The following is a 21,077-nucleotide window of genomic DNA, read 5'->3' on the forward strand; positions in this document are numbered from 1 at the left end:
ATATCTCACTGTAAAGAGGACCTGTCATGCCATATTCCTATTACAAGGATGTTTATATTCCTTGTAATAGGAATAAAAGTGGTCAAAAAATTTTTTTTTTGGAAAAAAGCATCAAACTAAAAAAAATAAAGTAAAATGAACAATAAAAAAAAAAAAAAAATTTTTAAAGCACCCCTGTCCCTGTGTGCTCGCATGCAGAAGCGAACGCATATGTAAGTCCCGCCCACATATGAAAACGGTGTTCAAACCACACATGTGAGGTATCGCTGCGATCGGTAGAGCGAGAGCAATAATTTTGGCCCTAGACCTCCTCTGTAACTCAAAACATGTAACCAGTAAAAAATTTTGAAAGGTGACATGTTGGGTATCTATTTACTCGGCGTAACTTCATCTTTCACATTATGCAAAAACATTAGGCTAACTTTACTGTTTTGGTTTTTGTAAAGCACAAAACAGTTTTTTTTCCCAAAAAAACGCGTTAAAAAAATTGCTGCGCAAATACCGTGTGAGATAAAAAGTTGCAAAGACCGCCATTGTATTCTCTAGGGTCTTTGCTAAAAAAAAATATATAATGTTTTGGGGTTCTATGTAATTTTCTAGCTAATAAATGATGATTTTTACATGTAGGAGACAAATGTCAGAATTGGCCTGGGTGCTCCAGAACGCCTGAAGGTGCTCCCCTGCATGTTGGGCCTCTGTATGTGGCCACGCTGTGTAAAAGTCTCACACATGTGGTATCACCATACTCGGGAGTAATAGCAGAATGTGTTTTGGAGTGTAATTTGTGGTATGCATATGCAGTGTGTGAGAAATAACCTGCTAATATGACAATTTTGTGGGAAAAAAAAAAAGTAAAAAAAAAACCTTGAGTTTGCAAAGAATTGTGGGAAAAAATGACAATTTCAAAAAACTCACCATGCATCTTTCTAAATACCTTTAAATGTCTTCTTTCCAAAAAGGGGTCATTTGTGGGGTATTTGTACTTTTCTGGAATGTTAGGGTCTCAAGAAATTAGATAGGCCGTCAGTACTTCAGGTGTGATCAATTTTCAGATATTCGCACCATAGCTTTTGGACTCTATAACTTTCACAAAAACCAAATAATATCCACCGATTTGGGTTAATTTTACCAAAGATATGTAGCGGTATAAATTTTGGCCAAAATATATGAAGAAAAATTACTAATTTGCAAAATATTATAACAGAAATGAAGAAAAATGTATTTTTTTACAGATTTTTCGGTCTTTTTTCTTTTACGGCGCAAAAAATAAAGAACCCAGCGGTGATTAAATACCACCAAAAGAAAGCTCCATTTGTGTGAAAAAAAGGACAAAAATTTCATATAGATACAGTGTTGCATGACTGAGTAATTGTCATTCAAAATGTGAGAGCACCAAAAGCTGAAAATTGGTCTGGTTAGGAAGGGGGTTTAAGTGCCCAGTTGTCAAGTGGTTAAAGCGGGGGTCCACCTATCTATCGTTTTTTTTTTTTTTTAAGTTCATTCACAAACTTTTCGTCTCAGCATTACATACTCACATATTGTGTGTAATATGTCCGCCTGTGTCAGATTTCGTCGGAAACAATAACTTATATTATTCACTGCAGGCGGTTTCCATCTTCATTGTGGGCATTTGAAGCCCACAAGCATTTATTTCCTGGATGTGGTGAATGCTGTGCTCCCAGCATTCACCGCTCATTCCCGCACATGTTCAGTGGCATCCTGGGAAGCCTGAGACTAGCTCCCAGGAGTCTGGGAGAGGCTAGAAACACGCCTACTCCCACGGGAGGAGAACCAGGAAGTGCAAAGAAGAATAGAAAAATAAAAAGGTAATTACGGCGATTTAAATTTTTTTAAACGGCATGTCAGCATCTAGGCAAGGAAGAGAATACATACAGATATTGTTCAAAATTTGGGTGGAACCCCGCTTTAAGCACTACTTCCCTGGAGTCCAGACCCATAGCTCACAGACGAGAATGACAGAATTGCGTGGCAGCAATGTAGAGCCTATACTTCCGATGGAGCTGACTGGGACTCTGGCCCCTCCAGATACTCTAGAACAATGCTCCGGAAACCCTACAGTTTCCATTTCCCAGGCATCAGCTATTGGCTTACAGCTGGAGAGACTCATTTTGAATCTTATTTTCACCTATATTTAATCTGTAATAAGCAGATCACGGTATATATAAGTGCACTTTAATCACTTGTATTGGTACTGCGATAGCATGTTACTTTTATATCTTGATATTGGTCGATATTTTTATATTGGGAGGTATTTTTTATTTCACCTGTTTTGGATTGTATACTTAGATGTGTTTTTTTTTTTTCCTTCACTACACATTTAGATCACTTACGCCCTGAGTGGGGCTTGTGCTGAGTGTGGCTAGTGCTGAGCTGTTAGCTTCTACCTGGAGTATACTTATAGAGGCCTATGCACTCTGGTCTGGACGGTGGGAAACCATCCAGACCGGGAGGTGAGGGCTATAGAGTTGGGAGACGAGGGGCGGTCCCCATCGATACCTATTCATGGGAGAGAATCTCTGTAATGGGGGAAATAATAGACTTGACAAAGTTGTCTTATAGGGCAGTTGTAACAAATATTAGTCGTAGATTGCTAGTATATCTCTAGCCTTTTTTTTTTTTCTTTATTTTCATTTTGTTTATGACATTTAGAGTTTATATAGTTTATAGCTAATATTGTATATATTGCATATACAGGTCGGTGTTTATAATATGAATTTACGGTCATTGGGGGGAGGGGAGCGGTTCCCCCCCCGCCTATTCTTGACCACGTCCCCATTTAGGTCTGCACTCTCTTAAGTGGTAATTTGTATGTGAGTGCCTATATTCTCTTTTCTTTATCCCTCTCTATCTATAAAAGGGAAGTGTGAGAGGTTAGTAAACCTCCCGCTACCACATCAGGGTTAATAGAATCCTTTTGTTCTTTTTCTCCTTTTTTCCGTTTTCTTTCTTATTTCTTTAATTTTCTTACCTTTTTACATTTTTTTCACATATTCTTTCTTTTCCCACTTCTTTTTCCCTCCCCCCCTTTTTTTTTTAAGATCTGCCTGCAGGGGAGATGGAGGTACTGAGGGTAACATCCTTAAACGTTAAAGGGCCTAATGTAATCGAGAAGTGTAGGATGCTCCTTCAGGATTTGAAACGTTCACACTCTGATGTGGCATACATTCAGGAAACCCATTTTAAGGAAGGCAAGGCACTAATCTTAAAGAGCAGCCTCTATCGCTTTGTATACCATGCTTTTAATAGGACATCCAAGTACAGGGGGGTATCTATTCTGATATCCAGGCTAGTTTCCTGGAGCCTACAAGACATAAGAGCAGATACAGAGGCAGATTTTTATTTCTTAAGGGCACGATCAGTGGTATTAAAGTAACTTTGGCCATGGTTTATGTTCCTAATTGCAACCAAGACCAATTTATTTGCTCCACTATCAACATTCTCATGGAATTTGCTGAAGGCAAGCTTCTCCTGGGTGGAGATTTTAATCTTTCTTTAGACCCTAAGGTAGATACATCGGTAGGCAATTCCTCGGTTACCATGGGTCTTCGCAAATGAGTTTTACAGACATTACATAACCACCAACTTATTGACGCATGGAGACTGTTCCACCCTGATGATAGGGACTATACCTTTTATTCTCCCCCAAATAAGGTGTACTCTCGAATTGACTTGTTTATTATTCCCCATCGAATTCTATCTGCAGTTAAAGCAGTGGACATAGGGAACACAACATGGTCTGACCATGCCCCGGTCACATTGACATTGACTATGACTGAATACTCCCTTTCAAATACCAGACAGTGGCGACTTAACAAGAGCCTGTTGGAGGACAAGTTAATATTCGAGGATGTGATCAAAGAACTGCAGTATTATTTTCAATATAATATTACACCGGAAGTTGATGCAGGGATAATTTGGGAAGCGCATAAAACAGTAATAAAGGGGTTTCTCATTAAACATGGTTCCAGAATTAAAAAGGCCAGGGAAGCTGAATTGAGTAAAATATTGACGGACATAAATGCCCTAGAGATTCAACATAAACAGAAACCTGCGATATCCGTGGAGACTGAACTTTTTAACTTACGCAGACAAGTGACTTCCCTTCTCCACTATAGAGCCAAGGCAGCACTGCAGTTCTGTCGGAAATATTACTATGAATCAGGGGATACGTGTGGTCGCTCATTAGCCAGAGTCTTGCAGGAACAGAGTGCACAATCCTACATACCTCTTATAGTGGACTCAGAGGGTAGAAAGGCACATACTCCTACCCAGGTTGCATCTACTTTTCGTAGGTTTTACCAATCTTTGTATAACTTACCTACGGGATTGCAGCCACAACATAACATTGAGGAATATATTTCATCCTCAGGCATCCCCCAGTTGTCAGAACAGACCCGAGAGGAATTGGAAGCCTCCATTACCCTAGAAGAATTGCAAAAGGTGATTAGCACATCCAAACCTGGTAAATCTCCGAGCCAGGATGGATTTACCCATAAATATTATCAGCTATTTCTTCCTCAGGTCAGCAAGCAGATGGTATGAACATTTAATATCTTAGGGCACGAGACGGTATTTCCCAACGAAACTTTGAAAGCACATATCACTGTTAAACCCAAGGAGGATAAAGATCCATCAGCGTGTGGTAGTTACCGCCCTATTTCTTTTTAAATGTGGATCTTAAGTTATTCACAAAAATTATAGCCACACATATTCAACCACAGATTTAATCCATCTTGACAAGGTTGGCTTTATACCAACTCGTGAGGCCCGAGACAATACCATTAAATCCTTGAATCTTATCCACCTAGCCAACTCTTCTAATACTCCCTCTGTGTTTTTGGGTACGGACGCGGAAAAGGCGTTCAACCGGGTAAACTGGTCTTTTATGTTTTTGGTCTTACGGTATGTGGGGCTAGGGGAGAAGATGGTTGGATGGATTTCGAGTGTATACTCAAAACCTACGACACAAATTTCTATCAGAACCATTTTGCTATATCAAACGGAACCCGGCAAGGGTGTCCCGTATCACCACTTCTTTTTACCCTTTCCCTAGAGCCATTCCTTTGTAGGGTCAGGCAAATCCTGGACATTATGGGGTTACGAACTGGGGACTCACATTATAAGGTATCCGCATATGCGGACGACCTTTTATTTTCACTCACCAAACCAGTTATATCCCTACCGAACCTTCTAAGAGAATTAGATCAGTACGGCTCCCTCTCTAACTTAAAAATTAACATGTCTAAGTCAGAGGCAATGGGGGTTTCTATGTCCTCGTCCCAAATCAAAGCCCTAAAAGCTAACTTTAATTTTAGATGGACTGCTACGGCTCTTAAATATTTGGGCACATTCATTCCACCTAAGTTAAATCAAACATATGCATTGAATTTTCCACCTCTACTTAGTAGAATATGGATTTTACTCTCTAAATGGCATCAGGGCCTTTTTTCTTGGTTTGGTAGATGTAATATAGTTAAAATGTCAATCCTGACCAAATTTTTGTATCTTTTTCAACATTGCCAATTCACATTCCCCCAGAATTTTTTAAACAGATTATTGCGCTAATAACCAATTTTATATGGGTTCATAAAAGACCTAGATTACAACGTCGACTTATGACTATGCCTAGGCAGTATGGCGGGGTGGCGGTACCTGATATGCAGAAATATTATCAGGCAGCTCATATGGGGAGACTAATAGATTGGTGTAGACATGTAGATCTCAAATTGTGGCCAAAGATTGAGCAATCTCAAAGTATGGTTCTGTTGTGCCGTGCAGTTTGGTGCTTTGCAGATCTTAGCCCGGCTCTTAAAAAACACCCAATCGTGGGTCCTACCTTGCGTGTCTGCTCTTGAATAAGTTCTACTACCTTGCTATCACCCGTCTACTCCCCCTTTTAACCTATTGTGGGGAACCCCCGTTTCCCCCCGGGATTACAAGAGGGACCTTTTAGAATACTGCTAGATTCGCAATGTTACCAGGGCTCGCACTTTGCACAATCCCCGACTTGGTCCTCATTGCCGGTGCTGACTTTGTCAAAGGAACGATTTGGTCTCGACTTCTGGAGTTCGGCACAACTTCGACATTTCTTTAATACTCTACCGCCCCCGGACAGATTTCAACGGCCGCTGACTCCTTTAGAAGAATTATGTGAGGACACAATTCCCCTTTCCCACACACTTTAACAAATGTATGTGCTATTGATCGCCCCCCCAGAGGAGTATATTCCCCCTTTTATACAGAAGTGGGAAATGATATTGGATAGGACCTTTTCTCCAGGACAACAGCAGAGGATTATACGTTTGGCTCTAAAATCATCTATATGTACTCGGGCTCAGGAAACTAATTTTAAACTCTTGATGAGATGGTACCGTACACCCTCAATACTTCATAAATACTCCACCTCGATTCCTGACAAATATTGGAGATGTCTGAAAGATAGGGAGACTTTATTCCATATTTTCTGGTCTTGTCTGAAGTTGGAGCACTTCTGGAAGGAGGTACATTGTATATCTCAGAAATTTACGGACAGCATCCTCCCTGAAGACCCGGCTCTATTTTTATTACACGTTTCGCACATACCAGAAAAGTCATATAATAAATTAATTCTGCGCCACCTTTTTATTGCTGCCAGATTATTCATTGCCCGGCAGTGGAGAGACTTAGGTGTCCTTTTATGAAACTGAGATCAGCGGCGATCCCGAGTCTCACCGCTGATCTCAGGTCATTACCAGTTTAAGAAACTGAGATAATCAGCAGAGAACATGTTCTCCGCTCATTATCTCAGCACAGTGAGAATCTGTAACTGACTGTCACAGAAACAGCCAGTTTATGAAGGTTCGATCTCAGCACCTCACTGGCGATCTGTGATAGAATTCTCACTTTCTGATTCACCATTTCAGAGGTGGAGAATCAGAGTGAGAAGCGTGAAGCTGGATGAGTATTCTGGAGAAAGCAAGAAGTCTTTTGACTTCTTTCTTTCACCAAACAGTCAGAGAACATCTTCCCCACCATTACACACCCCAAAACCAGCAGGATAGGAATTTATAGTGTGTGTGTGTATATATATGTATATGTATATATGTTTATTTCAATGTGTATGTAGATAGATAGATAGATAGATAGATAGATAGATAGAATTGCGAACGATATGGGCCGTTCGCGCAAAATACGAGTGGCCCATAATTCACTGCGGCATCGCAGTGCATTGCTGGCTGATGATTGGCCAAGCATACACTATGACCCGCATGCTTGGCCAATCACAGCACCGTGTGTACAGAGAGCCGTAATTGGCCAAAGCCAGGGTGGCTTTGTCCAATTATGGCTCAGGGGGTTTAGTACACGCCCCATACTATATAAGGCCGCCTGCGCGGCGGCCTTGTGTAGTGTGTTGCGGCGGCGGAGATAGATAGACAGAGAGACAGTGTCATTTGATTTAAGTTAGATAGAGTAGGCAGGTCGAGTCAGTTAGCTGCACTTACAGTGTATTGTGTGTATATATATGCATCCCATGTGTTGTGTGTATGTGTGTGTGTGTGTATATATATATATATATATATATATATATATATATATATATATATATATATATATATATATATATACACACTGTATTCCATTTAGCTAGAACCGTTCCTGTTATTCTCTTCCTAATATACTTACAGTCAGGCAGGTGTTTTTACAGTATTTACAGTTTGTGTACTGTGTACCCTGCACAGTTGCACCTACAGTATAGCTACCTGAAGACAAGTGTTTTTGTTCTTCTGATCCTATTAATAGCACAGGCAGGCTCTTGAAGTATTTACAGTTAGTGTACTGTGTACCCTGCACAGTTGCACCTACAGTATTTATAGCTACCTGAAGACAAGTGCTTGTGTTCTTCTCCTGATCCTATCAATAGCACAGGCAGGCTCTTGAAGTATTTACAGTTAGTGTACTGTGTACCCTGCACAGTTGTACCTATAGCTACCTGAAGACAAGTGCTGGTGTGCTTCTTATGATCCTATTAATACCACAGGCAGGCATTCTGCTAGCTGCTGTATAATCGGTATATATATACATCCCAGTTTTGTGCAGCTACATCTCACTGCAGTGCAGGCCATTAGTATGTCTGAAAGGCCAACAAGGAGAGGTAGACAGTCACAAGCCAATAAAAGAGGGCAAGCAGGCTCTGTGTCTAGAGGCAACAGTGCTGGTCGTGGACACGGTGCATCCTCATCAGCACGTGGCCATGGGACACGCTTGTCCTTTTTTTTTCGGCAGCTGGCCGTGTTGAGTCGCAACACGCGGAAGACTTGGTAGAGTGGATGACCAAGCCGTCCTCATTCTCCTCATCCCCTCTCACCCAGGCTCAGGGTACGTTGTCTGGCAAAGCAGCTGCCAACGCAGCCTCTTCCCTTGGCTCAATGGCATCAGTCACTTCTTCCCTAGCCCCACCATGTCCTCCTGAGGAGTCCCCCGATCTGTTTGACCACAGTGTTGGCTACATGCTCCAGGAGGATGCCCAGGGTTTTGAAGGCTCCTATGATGGTACTCAGCTATAGGAAGGCAGTAACATGAGCCCAGACAGAGGGGATGCCCAAGAAGGACAGCAATCTGGCAGTCATGTTCCCCCAGCTGCAGCATACTTCTAGCTTTGCTCCAGTGATGAGGAGGGAGGGGATGATGAGGTCACTGACTCCACGTGGGTGCCTGATAGGAGAGAGGAGGATGAGGAGGCACATCACCAACGAGGCAGGATGCCCTCCAGGGACCAGCTTAAGGGCAGCATACCGACTGCATCACACCGCAGAGCTCAGCATGTGCAGGGCACTGCTGTCTCTGCGCGTTATTCCAAAAGTTCTTTGGTGTGGGCCTTTTTTGAGTTGAGTGCATCAGATCCCACCGCTGCTATTTGCAACATATGTCTCAAGCGTATCTCGCATGGCCAAACCATCACCCGCTTGGGCATCACATGCTTGACCAGACATATGTTGACCTGCCATGCAGTTCGTTGGCAAGAGTACCTAAAAGACCCACTGTCAGGGACATGTCGGTGGCCGTCGGGCTAACATGCGTGTGCACAGGTGCACGAGGGGCTTTTCCAGGGCAGTTCAGCTGAACTCCCCACTGGGGGGTGCCGGCGTGCTCCCGCGCGCGCGCCCATTCGCGCTAGCGCTGTTTGGCGCCAAAGACCCTTTAAAAGGTTGTCAGATGCTTCCATCAGGTGCTGTTCATCTGCAGCTCTGCACCTGAGTTCCTGTATCCTGCCTGTTGTTGTTATCTGCTATTGACCCGGCAACGTCTGACCATTCTTCTGTCTCCAACCTGACCCGGCCTGCCTGACCTTGCTTATATCTTGTGACCTGTTGCCGAACACCTGCCTGCCTGACTATTCTGTGATCATTGCCTCTGCCATATACCTGTCTGATCTCCTGCCAAATACGAACTGTTTGACTCTGCTTTGCCTGTGTTCTGTGATGCTGCTTCCAGCCTGCTCTTCCAGCTCCTGGTTCTGCTGCTGCCATATCATCCACCTATCTGCTTACGGATCTGCTTCTGCCTGTCAGCATCCACAGCTCAGCCATCCCAGAGGGATGTCTTCTCCAGCTCCTGTGTTGGCCACCGCAAGAACCCGCATCAGGCACTCCTACCCACTGTGCTCAGGAGACCACTGTTCCCACTCCAGTGGCTCCTGAACCAGCGCTTAAGAGAGGTCTCCTTTCACCAGTCGGGCTCAACTACCAGGTACCTAACACCCACACCAAAAAACAAAGAGGACCTCTCCTTGCTCCTCATCAGCTGGGATCTCCAACCCCACTATACCTTCTGTCCTCTCTGAGACCTGCACTGAGAGGAATGAAGGTGTAGAATTAGGTGTGTCACAGCCAAGTACTTGCGGGCAATCTGCTATCGGTACACCGACGTCAGATTGTGCCAGGCAAATTTCCCTGCCCCAGCTGCTGCACCGCCGAAAGAAGTTCGCTCCCAGCCATCCACATGCCCAGCAGTTGAATGCTAGCTTGGCTAAATTGCTAGCACTTCAACTGCTGCCTTTTTAGTTGGTAGACTCTGCCCCCTTTCGTGAGTTTGTGGAATGTGGAGTTCCTCAGTGGCAGGTTCCCAAACGCCACTTTTTCTCATGGAAGGCGATTCCGGCTCTCTACCGGCATGTGGAAGGCAATGTCTTGGCCTCGCTGGACAGGGCGGTCAGCGGTAAGGTGCATATTACCACTGACTCATGGTCCAGCAGGCATGGACAGGGACAGGGACGTTACCTATCTTTCATGGCGCATTGGGTGACTCTTCTGGCAGCTGGGAAGGATGCAGGACAAGGTGCAGTAGTGTTGGAGGTTGTTCCGCCACCACGCCTCCAAAATGCTACTACTGGTGAGTCTCTCTCCTCCACCCCCTCCTCTTCTTCTTCTTCCATGGCCTCTTCCTGTGCTTTGTCCTCAGAACCAGCGGTGCTCCGTAGGCGTTCAAGGGGCTATGCAAGTTCGCAGGCCAAAAGATGCCATGCGGTGCTTGAGCTGGTGTGCTTGGGGGACAGGAGCCACACTGGGGCAGAGATTTTGTCAGCTCTGCAGAGGCAGGCTCAGAGGTGGTTGACGCCATGCCAGCTTCAGCAAGGAATGGTGGTTTGCGAAAATGGCACCAACCTCCTCTTTGTCCTCCGACAGGGACAACTGACCCATGTGCCCTGTTTGGCTCACATCCTTAACTTGATGGTGCAGTGGTTCTTGGGCAGGTACCCGGGTTTACAGGATGTCCTGAGGCAGGTCAGGAAAGTCTGTGTGCATTTCTGCCAGTCATATAATGCCAGTGCTCAGCTGGCTGACCTCCAAAAGGAATTTAACCTACCCAAGAACCGCCTAATCTGTGACATGCCCACCTGGTGGAACTCAACGTTGGCACACGCAGCAGAGGGCCATCAATGAGTACCTGTGTGACTATGGCACCAGGACAGGGTCAGGGGAGCTTGTTTTTTTTTTCCCCATGCCAGTGGGCCATGATGAGGGATGCATGCACTGTCCTGTCACCATTTGATGAGGCCACGAGGATGGTGAGCAGTGACAGTACATGCATCAGTGACTCTGTCCCCCTTGTCCACCTGTTGGAGCACACGCTGCGTGGAATAATGGACAGGGCACTTGAGGCAGAACAGAGGCAGGAAGAGGAGGACTTCCTTACCTCTCAAGGCCCCCTTTTTTCAGACAGTGTTCCTGCGTGCCCGCCGATCACACATGTAGAGGAGGAGGAGGAGGATTGTGTCAGCATGGAGGTGGAGCCTGGCACTCAGCATCAGCAGGAGTCTTCAAGTGATCATTAACAGTCCCAAGAAACCCATGGACTTGTACGTGGCTGGGAGGAGGTGGCTGTGGATCATGTTATCCTCAGTGACCCAGAGGACTCCAGACCGAATGCCTCAGCAAATCTACGCTGCATGGCCTCCCTGATCCTGCAAAGCCTGCTGAAGGATCCTCGTATTTGTGGTATCAAGGAGAGGGATCGTTACTGGCTGGCAACCCTCCTTGATCCACATTACAAGGGTAAGGTTGCGGACCTTATCTTGCCGTCACAGAGGAAGCAGAGGATGAAACATCTTCGGGAGGCCTTGCAGAAAGGTCTGTGTAACGCGTTCCCAGAGACTGGGAGGTTGCAAATTCCTGTTCCTGGACAACGTGTTGCTAAGGCTTCGGTCAGTCAAAGAAGTAGCGGTGGAGAAGGTAGCCGTCTGACCAATGCGTTCAGACAATTTTTTAGTCTGCAGCCCCAAGGTATGATCGGTTCCAGCAACCATCGCCAGCGTCTGTTTTACATGGTGCAGGAATACCTAGGGGCAAGATCTGACTTGGACACCTTTCCCACCGAAAATCCTCTGGGTTTTGAGGATGGATCACCGGCCAGAGCTTGCACAGTATGCAATTGAGCTACTGGCCTGTCCTGCATCCAGCGTTCTTTCGGAACGGACATTAAGTGCTGCTGGAGGCTTTGTAACTGATCACAGCGTGCGCCTGTCCATCGACTGACCCTCATAAAAATGAATCAGTCTTGGATCACCACCAGCTACCAAGCACCTGATGCTGATGTAACCGAATAATTTTTTTTGAAATGTCAGATCCCTTCAAGACTGCCTATGCTGATACTGAGTGACTATCCTGTTATGCTGAGTGACTATCTTCCTCCTCAATGATCATGCTGATAGCTTGTAAGAATATTTTTGTTGCTAAGGCCCAACTTTTCAGCCCCTGTTTAACTGGGGCATGTAATTACAATTTTTGATGCAATATTTTGCAAGGAGGGTTTGTTGCTGTGCTCAACTAGAGTATTTGTGAGGGGGTGCAGTGTTGTGGCACCAGCACCAGTGCCTAAGGCCCAATTTTTCTGCCCCTGTTTAACAGGTGCATGTAATTACAATTCTTGATCTAATATTTCACAGCAGGGCCCGTTCCAGCGCCCACCAAGAGTAACTGTGAGGACTTACAGTGTTGTGGCACCAGCACCACCACCACCAAAGGCCCAATTTTTCTGCCCCTGTTCAACAGGGGAATGTAATTGCAATTTTTAATCTAATATTTCACAGCAGGGCCCGTTCCTGCTACCACCAAGAGTAACTGTGAGGGCTTACAGTGTTGTGGCAACACCAACACCTAAGGCCCCAATTTCTGCAGAGTATATAGGGCAGGCCCATACTTTCAAACATCCAACTTACAAACGACTCCTACTTGCAAACGGAAGGAGACAACAGGAAGTGAGATGAAATCTATCCCTAGGAAGGGAAATTCTCTCCTGTAAGCGTTAATATGGGAAAAACGTGTCTCCTCTCCACTGATGCTTTATCAACAATCCTTGTTTCACTAAAAACCCCAAATTGCCAAAAAACGTTTGTCATTGGGACAGAAAGTGAGGTGAAATCTTCTGAAGAGGTGCACAGACAGCAAAAGACATGTTTTCTAAAAAGCTTAAAATAGATTTTTTGGCTGGAGCTACACTTTAAAAATGGACCAGTTCAAAATTACAAACAGATTCTACTTAACAACAAACCTACAGTCCCTGTCTTGTTTGCACCGCCTGTATACTGCTGTTCAGAGTATATAGGGCCTGGGGGCCCCACGCCTTTCCTTTTTTTTAAATTTGGGTGCGGGGTTCCCCTTAATATCCATACAAGACCCAAAGGGCCTGGTAATGGACTGGGGGGGGTACCCATGCCATTTGTCTCACTGATTTTCATCCATATCCCCAGGACCCGACATTACATTAAAGCCGCAGGCAGTTTTAAATGACTTTTATTCCTTTAAAAATGTGATTTTGTGCAGGGACTGTTCTAAGCACAGGAAACACGCGCCACTTTACAGGCATACTATAGACACCCCCCAGGTATGATATTTAAAGGAATATTTCATTTTTTTTTCACTTTAAGCATCATTAAAATCACTGCTCCCGAAGAAACGGACGTTTTTAAAACTTTTTTTTGCATTGATACATGTCCCCTGGGGCAGGACCTTTTTTAGGACAATTCCTTTTTTAGGACAATACCATGCAAATTAGCCTTTAAAATTAGAACTTTTGATTTTGAACGTTCAAGTCCCAAAGACTTCAATGGGTTTCTAAAGTTTGCGCAAATTTTTGGTCCGTTCGCAGGTTCTGGTGCAAACTGAATCGGGGGGTGTTCGGCTCATCCCTAGTGTTGATTTACTAAAACTGGAGAGTGCCTAGTCAGGTGCAGCTGTGCATGGTTACCAATCAGTTTCTAGCTTCAGCTTGTTCAATTAAGCTTTGACAGAAAAAAAAAAAAACCTGGAAGCTGACTGGTTTCTATGCAGAACTGCACCAGGTTTTGCACTCTCCAGTTTTAGTAAATCAACCCCTTTATCTTACAGGCATGCAGGTATGCAGAAACCTAGCTGCCAATGGTTAATGCTTATGGTACATTAATTGCCATTGTGGTGCCGTCAAATAAATTAGGATTTTTTTTCCCCTGCTGGAGCAAATTGGATCCCGCTTTGCTGAGTTTTTTTTGCCTTCCTTTGGATCAACTGTGGGTATAGGATTGTGTATATAGGATTGTATTTTTTTTTCCTTTTTATTGATTGAACTAAATGGACTATGTAACTTTCCGGAGAGGCGTAAAAGGTCCCAATGGAACCATCTGGTCTTTTGCTCCTCTGATTCGTCCTGCAGGGCGGAAGTCCGATTTTCCATTTGCTCAATGTCATCCACTCTTGCAAGCCATTGGGCCACCCTTGGTGCAGACTGTTGTTCCCACATACAGAAGTACAGGAGATGCAAGCCTGCTCTGTTTTAGGAAGATGTTCGAGAAGGGATTTATATGTTTTCTTGGATAAAGGCATCAAATTAAGTAGAACCACAGCTGGATCATCCTGCAGGGAGATGTCCATGAATCTATGGATAAATTAAAGTACCAGTTGCCAAAAGTGACGTAGCTTCTGGCATTCCCAGAAAATTTGCAGGATTGTACCTGCATGCAGGCCACATGTATCTATCCAATTGCTGAGGGAACAATTTAGCTAGAACCTACAGAGTCCTGTACCAACGCATAATTATTTTGGAAGTAGTCTCCTGATATTTACTGCAAAGAGAGGACGTATGTATAAAGAAAAGTATATCCCTTTTTTTAGGAATCAGAAAAAGTGACTTGCAGATCTCTCTCCCATTTTGCAAGATTAGGTGGGTCTGATGTGGCGTGGAGATCCAATTAAGCTTTCTAGGAAATGAAAAGAGATCAACAAATTGGCCCCTTGACTAAGCTTCCTAGGGAAGAGGCTGAACCTAGGCGGGGATCTAAGGAAATGGGAGAGCTGGAGAGTCCTCCAGGGGTCCAACCAGAGGGGTGCCTGGCCAGAAAGTAAGTTAGTGGAGGGAATCCAGTTATTCATTCATAATCATTGAGAGGCACGTATGAGCCCTTGTGGAGATTGCGATATAAAAGTTGGGTCAGTAAGACCAGGGCAGAACCCAGGGTGACCCACTATCGGGGTCATAGGGGAGGGGAAACTTTTCAGTGAAAACATCCAAAATATCACTAGCGGAACACAGCAGTGAGTAGTGAGCGCTTCTGTTTGAGTCTCACACAGCTGGCCATGCTGTGAGAAAAGACACTGCCCAGTGCACAGCTGAATGTCACGGATCAACACACACAAACCTGGCTCCACCCTCTGCTCAGGAGGGCAGAGCCAGATTTTGAGTGTGCATTGGGCAGTGTCTCTTCTCACAGCATGGCCAGCTGTGTGAGACACAAACAGAAGTGCTCACTACTCACTGCTGTGGTCCGCTGGTGATATTTTGGATGTTTTGTTATACAATTTAAATGTGAGTATAATGGCTTTGTGGTAATAAAAAGTTTTTAATCCTACGGTATTACATATCCTTTGTATGCTTGCAGGGGAATTGTAATGTTTAGTAGACTGTTGAATCCATGTGCTCCTTCCTCTTGCTAGCTATGAACTGATTTGAGGAACAGCCATATTTAGCTTTGTTGGATTTGGTGCAGACACACACTGGGGGTATTAGCTGCATTAAAAATTGTGGGCTTGGTGGATGAGACATTGGAATACATTGGAGAGAGACCCTCGCTGCTGGCCTTATCTTAGATAAAAATTAGTACTCATTCTAAGATAAAATATAACCCATATGATCTTCTGCTCTCCTTGAACAATCAGAAACCAGAAATTTTCTACAAATATCACTGATTTGGGTTTTGGAAAATACAGGCGAGGCACGGAATAGTAAATCTTTTTGCCATTAAGGTGCATCCATGGGAAAACATTTTTATTTAAGTTTTGGATAAAATAAGAATAAAAAAATTAAAAAAAAATATATAAAGCACTTCTCTTCCTGAGCTCTTTCTCAGGATTTGTTATTAATTGGGACAAGTTGCTCTTGCTAACCCTCAACTCCACTGGTGCAACCTACCCCTCACAATCATCAGTAGAACCACTTACTTGAAATAACCTGGGCACCTACATTATTGTATATTTGAAAACGTTCCCAGTATGGATCTCCCAGAAATTATTTACATTAATAGACTCACTCACACTCTAGGGACTTGATTTGGCATTAGGTCACCAAAAGTGATCTCCAATCCAGGACTATGGGAATTAACTACAACAGTCATAAATGATTAAAGGATGGAAGCGGCATTGGATAGGTCTCACAAAAGATTTTTTATCAAAACCCCAAAAGCAAATGGCGAAGAGGGAGGACAAAAATTATCTGGCAATGTAACACACTGGGATGGGCATGCAAGGAAGAGTTGAGCAGGAGAGATGCAAAAGCATGTAAAAGAACAGCCTGCGATGTAGAGGTTTCACAACTGCTATGTTTACTTAATAGTAAAAGAAAAGGGTTCAAGTAATGGGTATGATTATAAGGCAAAGAGCAATATGCCATTATCTATAGCAACCATGGAGACTTTGGTGTTGATTTACTAAAACTGGAAAAGAAAAAAAAAACCCTATTGGGGGCTATATGGTCACCTTTGACTCTTTACTAAAACTGTAGAGCGCAAAATCAGGTGCAGCTGTGCATGGTAGCCAATCAGCTTCAATCAGTTCAATTAAGCTTTAACAAAAAAAAAAAAAAAAAAAAAAAAAAAAAAAAAAAAAACCTGGAAGCTGACTGGTTTCGATGCAGAGCTGCACCAGATTTTGTACTCTCCAGTTTTAGTAAATCAACCCCTTTATCTTACAGACAAATGAATGTGGTATGCAGAAACCTAGGCTGCTAATGGTTACTGCTTATGGTACATTAATTGCCATTATGGTGCTGTCAAATATATATGTTTGTCTCACCAGCTTGATCTGGCACATGCTGAGAAAATAACAGTTAAAATAAAGCTGCCATTGGTGGCACAGAGTGTTAATGCACAGCACAGTTAAAACAGTATTACTCACAAAACCAAGATTGTATTATATTGCAGCTTACCAATTATTAGATGTGGTTGCTGCATCAGTTTTATTTTTTTTTTAGGCTTTTTTCCCTCTTTTTTCACCTGGTGGTGATCTGGCCAGTAACATACCTCAGGTATTAGTGACACCACAGCATATCAGGCACAGTAGACAGCAGCATTGTCAGCCTTGTGGGAGGGGAGTGTTAAGTATATTAGCAGATTTAAAAATACTGACAAATTGAAGCCAAACTCCAGCTTTAAACTCCAGCAAACAGTTTTTTTTCTTTTTGAGATAAAGGTATTACGTAAATAAATAAATGCTGATCATTTTTTTTCCCAATAAAATTTTTATTCTATTCTGTTACCAAAGTTAACATTGCATAGAATACAACGGGAGAGGTAGTAGAAAAGTGCGATACATGGTGTTAAACAAACAAGTACAAGTATATGTAGTATTTTCCTTAGTGTGTTGCAAGAGAGTTATGGCTTCTAAGCTAGCATGGTTACAACAGCTTCTCAGCATCGCAAATTAAGGGTAAACCTCTCATATCTGATAACAAAAATAACTTATATAATAAGAGCAAGAGAAGAGAAAAAAAAAGAGAAAAGAATAGGGAAAGAATAGAAGTAAAGTCACCTGAGTGAGTCAATGATCCGTTTATAAAGAGTCCTCCTGGAGGTGCCACAGCTCCTAGACCCTATCGTGGGCTTCTAATCTGTCCTGCATCCTGGCCGTCATCTTCTCCATCAGTTCCACATCTTTAATCCTCGCATACAATGCCTCAATGCTGATCATTTTAAGTACCCCAGCCAGTGTTAATTATTTGTCTTATCCATGTAAACTGATACATTCTGCTGGAGAGCTTGTGCTTTTGAAAAACAACAGACCTACTGGCTGGATCACTTGCTAAACAATATAAAAAAGCCTAAAAATGGAAACAAATACAGCCATCACATCTAACAATTGGTAAGCTGTGATATAATAAATATTTTCTTTTCGGTTTAATGCCACTTTAACCACTTAAGCCCCGGACCATTTGGCTGGTCAAAGACCAGAGCACTTTTTGCGATTCAGCACTGCGTCGCTTTAACTAATAATTGCGTGGTCGTGCGACGTGGCTCCTAAACAAAATTGACGTCCTTTTTTTTCAAACAAATAGAGCTTTCTTTTGGTGGTATTTGATCACCTCTGTGGTTTTTATTTTTTGCGCTATAAACAAAAAAATAGCGATGATTTTGAAAAAAAACGCATTATTTTTTACTTTTTGCTATAATAAATATCCCCAAAAAATATAATAACATTTTTTTCCCTCAGTTTAGGCCGATACGTATTCTTCTACATATTTTTGGTAAAAAAAAATCACAATAATCGTTTATTGATTTGGTTTGTGCAAAAGTTATAGCGTCTACAAAATAGGGGATAGTTTTATGGCATTTTTATTGATAATTTTTTTTTTACTAGTAATGACGGTGATCAGCAATTTTTGTCGTGACTGCGACATTATGGCGTACACGTCGGACAATTTTGGCGCAATTTTGGGACCATTCACATTTATGCAGGGATCAGTGCGATTAAAAATGCATTGATTACTGTGTAAATGTGACTGGCAGTGAAGGGGTTTACCACTAGATGGCGCTGTAGGGGTTAAGTGTGTCCTAGGGAGTGATTCTAACTGTTGTGGGGGGGCTGTGTGTGACACTACGATCACGTGATCACGGTCACAGAGCGCCCGCAATCCGCTTCTTAAAGGGCAATGTACAAGTACTTAATCTGCCTGTACGTGCCCTTCTGCCGCAGTATATCTGCGTGAGGCGGTCAGGAAGCGGTTAACTAATCTCTAAGAAAATAAATGATATTTGGTGTTAAGCTATGAAGCACAATTGTATAAAACCAATATGCTATATCTTCCTCAAAGCTAATATATGAGAACCCATAGAATTTTGTGGACATATCATGCCAGTGTAGAGACAGTATTTTATTAAAAACATTAGAATATCAATGGGTTGCAGCTGCACTTTTAGCTTCCAGAGGGAACCAGGGTTTCCCACTTTAAGGCCTCATGCACACTGGACGTTACAATAACGTTATAAAAACGCCAGTAGCTTTGCAGTAAGTTTTTCCATGTTTCTGCAATAGCGTTTTTTAGCGTTTATTAGCGTTTTTCCACATAAACATTTTTTAGCTTTTTTTTTTTTTTTTTTTTTTTTTTTTTCAAAAAAACATTTTTTAATTTTTTTTATTGGATCAAAAACATAAACGCTGGTGAGCTGCGTTTTTGAGTGTTTATCAGCATTTATCAGCTGAAAAACTCCTCTAAGAACCCACTCGTTTTTGTTTTTTTTTAAAGCCAAAAAATTCCCCAGTCAAAAACTGCTGATAACAGCCTATAGTGCCTTGCCCCTTGGCATTTTTCGTGTTTTTTTTTCATCAATAGTTTTTTATTGTTTTACAATAAAGTTAAGAGAAGACAATGTATACATCATACAACGATTTACAAGGTGTCATATATACGGTGACGTTTAAAAATAGACTTGTATATCAATCAAACAGAAAACTTGGAGCTGTATTGTTTGCGTTAATTGCAGAAATATGTTAACCATAAACTTGTGATTCACTCCCCCTGGAACCCCAATGGGAACTCTTTTTGTTACCCGGGGGGAGGGCTGTAACTTGTGTGTTCTATATAACACATTTTCTATAAATTCTAAAGTATTTATGCCTCTCCTGTTGACACAGCAATAATAAACCAAGGTTGATTTCTATGATTTTTATAAGATGTTAGCGGCTCCAGACCACTGTTCCAATGGCATCCACACTTTCTTTTCTTTGTCTAAAGAGCCTCCGCTGGAGGCCTTCATCATTTCGTAACTGTAGTGAAGGTTTACTAGTTCAAGGGTATGGCCAACGGATGGGACCTTGTCTGTTTTCTACAGTCTCGTTATGCACAATCTAGCAGCTAACAAAATGTGTGTCGTCACATGTCTGAAGGGTTGTGGTATATCATCTATATTTAGGTTTAAGATCGCTAGACCAGGTGTAAGAGGTGTGTACTGGTGTGTTATGTCAGATATGATTTGAAAAATGATATTCCAATACGTTTGGATGAGTTTGCACTTCTAAAAGATGTGGAATATGCCTTTGGCTGCATTGCATCTCCAGCATTTGCCTGGTGTCTCTGGATTAAACCAAGCTAGCTTTGAAGGGGTTAAGTACCACCTGAGGCAGAGTTTTTGGGTGAGTTCCCATAACGCGTAACATTTTGTTGCCCTATATATTGACCGTAATGCTCGTTTCCACTGGTGCTCTGTTCTTGATAGTCCCAAATCGTTTTCCCAATGTATGTGAGAGGACGATTTTGTGAATTGGAGTTTTTGGTGTAGAATATTGTAGAATAGGGATATTCTTTTCATTTTAGAGGAAGACGACGTCAGATATTCCCATGCTGTGTTAGGTACTGTATATTGAGGAAGTTGGATCGCTTTAATGCAGTGTTTGACGCGGATGTAAGTAAAGAGGTCTTATTGGGGTAAGTTAAATTCGCTTTGAAGGAGGGGGACATTTTTCGGGCTGGAGTCCTGGAACAAATCTTGGATAGATTTGATTCCCTTCTTGGACCACTGGGTCAGTGATAAGTCAGGTGAAAGATGATGAAGAGATTCGATTGGGATCGGGATGAGTGGGGTGTTGGGGTTGTCTCGACTATTGTGGATTAATTTTTGCCATGCATTATCCAAAACTATCATGGTGGGGGGTAGAGCCTTCGCTAGTTTTGGTCCCAAAGGAGTGCTCATTACCCACCATTTCAGATTCAGGCGCAAAAGTGACAAACTCTCAATTGCACCCTATATTTTACCAGGGTGCTGATGGAATCATTCAGTGAGTTGATCCAATACTGCCGCTGTGTGGTAATCCTCAAAGTCATAGGTCCCTGATCCTCCCACTAGTTTATGTTTTCTAAGTTTTAAGTGTGCGTGAGTTTGTAGCGATTTGAAATAGTACTTGGGAATGGGGATGGGAAGAGTGCTGAACATGTAGAGAATTTGTGGCAGATGGAGCATTTTAAAGACTGCTAGTCTGCCGGACCATGATAGTTCATGTTTGGTTTTGGATTGGGAGTCTAGTTGCAATTTGGTAAGGAGAGATTTAAAATTGGCTGGGAAAAGA

Source organism: Aquarana catesbeiana, linkage group LG03, assembly GCF_042186555.1.
Source record: "Aquarana catesbeiana isolate 2022-GZ linkage group LG03, ASM4218655v1, whole genome shotgun sequence".
Taxonomy (NCBI): Eukaryota; Metazoa; Chordata; class Amphibia; order Anura; family Ranidae; genus Aquarana; species Aquarana catesbeiana.